The sequence below is a fragment of the Heterodontus francisci genome, unplaced genomic scaffold (assembly GCF_036365525.1).
Source record: "Heterodontus francisci isolate sHetFra1 unplaced genomic scaffold, sHetFra1.hap1 HAP1_SCAFFOLD_831, whole genome shotgun sequence".
Classification (NCBI taxonomy): domain Eukaryota; kingdom Metazoa; phylum Chordata; class Chondrichthyes; order Heterodontiformes; family Heterodontidae; genus Heterodontus; species Heterodontus francisci.
Genome location: NW_027141424.1, coordinates 354,798 through 360,632, shown reverse-complemented (window position 1 = coordinate 360,632; position 5,835 = coordinate 354,798).

Here is a 5,835-nt window from a genome sequence, read left to right as displayed (position 1 = left end):
GGGGGTAAATATAACTGAAAAGATACATCAGACTCAGCAACGCCCAGATGAGTCAGCTCGCACCTTCTCCAACTGATTCTATTCTTTGAATAAACGTTCCCAACATCATCCCCTCGAATCATCCACGGAGAGAAAAATCAAATCAGTTTCAAAAATATGTTTTTGAAGCAACTCCATCCAATGGTTCGGAGCACTCTGGCAATTTTGACCAAAGCGACCGATCCATGACACCAAGGCGAAGCCAATACCATCAAGGTATGGGTGTCCATTAAAGATTCCCTGGCTGCACAATCAAAGGAGCCCCCTAAGGCCAAGAAACCCGCTGCTGCAGTGGAGGCTCTGAAGCAGGTTCCCCACTCACACTTTCCAAACGTCCCAGCAGCGGAAAGGCCGAAGTAACCCGAACACCCACGTGCTCCAAGAGGGGTTAATGGATCCTGTTTCCATTCTGGAAGAACGGGACACATGGCACGAGTCTGTAAAAATCCATGCAAATTTCCCGCAAAGGAGCAAAAGGGACATTCTCCCAATTTAGATCAGGAGATAAAACAGATGTTAGGGAAAAGAGCTATCACAGATGATGTTCTTTATTGGAGACCAATATTCCATTCTGCAGTCGGCAAATACTGTCTAACCAAGTGCACCTGTTGTGAAGAGACACCAATGAAGCGGGTTTGCCCCCTGGTTGGATGTGGGGTTACAGTATGACTGTGATGGGGGAACGATAATTTCTGTTGTTTTTGAGGGGGACCAGCAACAGACTGTGTTAATTGATACGAGCTCCGTCATCACGATCATCCACACCCCACACCCTGAATACTATACAGCAGTGGGAAAGGGTCCACATCACTGACAGGTTTTACCGGGAATGATACTCTGGTGTGTCCAGGAAAGGCTTCTGAACTCCTTTTGGGATACTTGACCCGCACTTTGCCATCACCAGTATATCTGACTATACCGGCAGGAAAGGGGAATAGTGGGAACTGATGTGTTAAATCAGTACGGAGCAATTATTGATTATAACCGTAATTGTATGTGTCACGGATCAGGAAGTAAAAATGTCATGGTAATCTCAGATGTTCAATATGTCTATGCAGTCAAAAAGGCGTGTGTGTATGAACCTCCTAGGCTTGATAATATTCAGATAGATCAGCTGATTCAAAGACATCTCGTTACTTTTGCAACCAGCAAACTTGACGGTGGACGGATTGAAAGAGAGGAGTCCATCAACAGACCTCCTCACCCATTAATCAAACAATACTAGATCTCCATAGAAAGTCACTCCTGTATCAGAGAAATGATTCAGTCCCTCATTAATCAGGTCATTGTGAGACCAGGTATTTTCACAGCGAGCTCACCAATTTGACCCGGAAAGAAAACTGATGGCAGTTGGAGATTAACTATCGACTATTGTAAACTCAAATCCGTAATCCCAGCCTGTTCCCCTGTTGTGTGAGAAATTCCCACTCTTCCATAGAAAATACCAGTTGGTTCGAAGTATTTCTGCACATCTGCATTCCACAATGGCCACACAATTGTTCATAAACGATTGACAGCAGCCCTGAAAGATTTTCTTTTTCAGACCAGAGTTCCTGTTGCAGTATGTAGAAGATTTGCTGCTAGTAACCAAGACTGTAGATGGGCCTTTGTCATCGCTGGACCAACTGTTAACAATTTTGACTAAGGCGAGTCTCAAAGTAAATCTGCTTCAGCTCAGTTATTTCAAGAACGAGTTACATTATTTGGAGTTTGAATCTGTCTGGAGGGAATTGGCCGACATGCCAACAAATTAGAAATCATCCCGAGACTGCCGCTCCCTCAATCTAAAACCGTCCTTTAATCGTTTTGAGGTTTGGTTAGCTATCAGTGAAACTATATCCCTAACTTTCCCGAGATAGCAAAGCCGCTGTATGAACTTCTGATATCCAGTCTGACTGAACAGAGTGCCACATTGAAGACAAAACAAAACTTCAAATGGTCTTTATGCAAGCTCTGAGTTAAATCATGCCTGACCCTACTCAGCCATTCCAAATAGAGGTCACATCTACAGAACAAAGCCCATCCGTTGTGCTTTATCAGAAATATGTGGGAAGACTGCAGCAAATTGCTTTTGCGGCAGGGATCCTGAAAGGGATTAAAACTCGGTATTCTGCACGTGAACGTCACCTGCTGGACACGTTTTGGGTCATCCACCACGTTACATACATCACAGTTTTGCAGCAGATCATTTTACACTCACCACACACACCACTAAAGTAACTTATGACGCCAGGAGGCTCAGTAGTTTCATCTCAACGATTAAGAAAGTGGACTTTCAAATTACTGAACTGAGATTTTAATACAGCAAAAAAGACATTATTACCACAGTTATTGACTTATGAGGGCGACCCTCATTCGTGTCAACTGCCTCTTATTCATTTTGATTCCCATCCTGTCATGAAGGACCCCATCGAGAGTGTCCTGGATGCATATGTGTGAATGATTCCTCCAACCACTTGCAAGACTGACCACATAATGGCTGAACTTGTTAAAGACGCGAGTTCAGCCTCACGTGTAGTGTTGCAGCCAGTTAGGGTGCCGCACTAGAGGAAGGATGTGAAAGCAGTGGCGAGAGTACAGAAAAGATTCAAGAGAATGTTTCAGGGGATGAGGAACTTCAATTATGAAAGTAAATTGGAGAAGATATTTTTCTTTGTTCATGGGATGTGGGCGGTGCTGGCTAGGCCAGCATTTATTACCCATCTCCAATTGCCATTGAGCAGGTGGTGGAGAACTGCCTTCTTAAACCATTGGAGTCATTGGGTGGACGTACACTAACAGTGTTGTTAGGAAGGGAGTTCCAGGATTTTGACCTAACAACAATGAAGGAATGTCAACATAGTTCCAAGTCAGGATGGTATGTGTCTTGGAGGGGAACTTGCGGGTGGTGGTGTTCTTGTGCATCTGCTGCCCTTGCTTTTCTAGCTGGTAAAAGTCGCAGTTTTGGAAAGTGCTGCGGAAGGAACCTTGGCAAGTTGCTGCAGTGCATCTTGTGGATGGTAAACACTGCGGCCACTGTGCGTTAGTGGTGAAGGGATTGAATGTTGAAGGTGGTGGATAAGTTGCCAATCAAGCAGGCTATTTTGTCCTGGATGGCTTCGAGCTTCTTAAGTGTCGTTGGAGCTGCACCCATCTAGGAAAGTGGAGAGTATTCCATCACACTCCTGACTTGTGCCTTGTAGATGGAGGACAGGCATTGGGGAGAGAGGAGGTGAGTTACTCACCACAGAACTTCCAGCCTCAAACCTGCTATTGTAGCCATAGTATTTATATGATTGATCCAGTGAAACTTCTGGTCAAAGGTAACCCCCAGGATGTTGATTGTGGGGGATTCAGCGATGGCAATGACCCGAAACATTAACTCTGCTTCTCTTTCCACAGATGCTGCCAGACCTGCTGATTGGTTCCAGCAAGTTTTGTTTTTATTTCACCTTATAGTTATCTCACTGTTCACTGAATTTACGACTGAGACCCGGGGACACGTCAGTCTCTCCTGCTCGAATAAACCATTGGACATTGCCGCTAATGGAGAGTCACTTGGACATTACTCCAAAACACACCACTCTGTAACCTCAAATGATGCAGTATGAGGGAGAGCCGCATGAAATCCCGCTCCCTCTCCTTAACTTCACGGCATATCCAGTCCGGAAGTCTGCAATCAAAAACACTCCTGATATTTACATCCATAGCTCATCATTCCATATAAACGGGATGTCCATGACTGGGTTTTCTGTTATTCTCCACAACCATGTTCTTCAGTATCGATTTATCCTCCATTCCACACAATATACTGAGATGGCAACCCGAGTCATGACATTAATCTAAACTACCGAACAACATGTGAATATTTGATCTGATAGTGCCCATGATATTCACACTCTGCTATACACCACCTGGGGAACCGTCAGCATTACAGGATTGTCTGCTCATTATCGACACATTTAACAAATGGATGGAGGCATTCCCCTGTAAAACCAGCATAACCATGGCAACAAACCAAGTCTGATGGTGTGAGGTGTTGTGCGGGTAGGAAATACATTTTCAAATGGATAGTGAACCGAGGCCCCATTTTACAGAGCAAATCTTTGCTGAATTATTGAAATTGATGGAAGACACTCAAAAGCTAGTCGTGAGTTATCACTCACTATCCTTCGGGGTAGTTGAATGAGGCAATCGGAACTTGAAAATGAATGTTGGAAAAGTTTTGTGTCTATGTGCCTGATGACGGTCAGGTCAACATTTCACTCCACCACAGGAATATCCCCTTAACAGGAGCTGATGTGTAAAATAATGAGAATAAAAGCAAAATACTGCAGATGCTGGAAATATGAAATAAAAACAGCAAGTGCTGGAAATTCGCAACAGATCTGGTGGCATCTGTGGAGAGAGAAACAGAGTTGACTTTTCAGGTCTGTGACCTTTCAGCAAAACTGATAAAGGTTAGAAAAGTAATAGGCTTTGAGCGAGTGAAAAGGGGAATGGGGGTAGAACAAAAGGGAAGGTGTGTGATAGGGCAGAGGGCAGGAGAGAGTAAATGACAAAGATGTCAGGGAACAAAGGCAAAGGGAGCGATAATAGTTGTGTTAAAAATCAAAGCATTAGTCCAGAGAATGTGGAAATATCATAACTCAGAGCCTTCCTTCTCTCTTATACCCCTTTGTTAGACTCTGGATGGAGCATCATCATTTACAATGCTTTTCATTTCCTGCAGGGGTGGTAGAGGCAGGGACCCTCACAACATTGAAGAAGTATTTAGATCAGCACTTGAAACGTCATAGCATGCAAGGCTACGGGCCAAGTGCCGGAAAATGGGATTACAATAGTTAGGTGTTTGATGGCCATCACAGACACGATGGGTCGAAGGGCCTGTTTCTGTGCAGTATAACTCCATGACTATATGACTCTAACATGCACAATCTTTAGTGTAAATGGCTGTAACATCAAATTCCAGGGAAACAACATGGGGATCTTTGTTCTGAACTCCTTGTAGAAACACAAATGGGTTGTGGTCTGTATAAACTAGTACTTCCTCCGACTATTGGTACATATACCTCAAACTGTTGAAGAGCCAGTGCAAGACTAAAACATCTTTCTCAATGTTTGAGAACTTTCTTTTCTGCTTATCATGCTTCCTAGAAAAGTCGCTAATGGGCTGTTCCATACCAGCTTTATCATCTTGGAGCAGCATCACTCCTCCCCCTATATCACTGGTGTCGATAGCCCCCTTAAATGTTTTACTGACATCTAGAGCTGCAAGAACTGACTCTTTATCAAAATGGCCTTTGACTTCTCAAATGTTGTTTGGTATGAATCTGACTATTCAGACTTCACCTTTTCCTTTAACAAATTTGTCAATGGGGTGATAACTATGTCGGAATCAGGGATAAAATTCTTGTAGAACACACATATACCCAGAAATAGTAACACTTCTTTCTTTACCTTGGGTACAGGAAAATCTATTGTTGCCTGAACTTTGGTCTCTTGCAGTAACACTTGACCTTGACACATGATATGTCTTAAATAAGTGATCTTGGCCTTAGAAAACTTGCTCTTTGCCAGGTTTATGACAATGTTAGCTTTGGCCAGCCTGTGAAACGGAGAGCTCAAATGTCTGATATGATCGCTCCAAGTCTCGCTGTACACCAAAAGGTCATTGATGTACACAACACAATTACACAACCCAGCAATCACTTGAATGGTTAAGCTTTGAAAGTTAGCTGGTGCATTTTTCTTACTAAATGACATGGCATTATATTGGAACAGACCATTTGCTGTCACAAAGAAGAAATTTCTTTG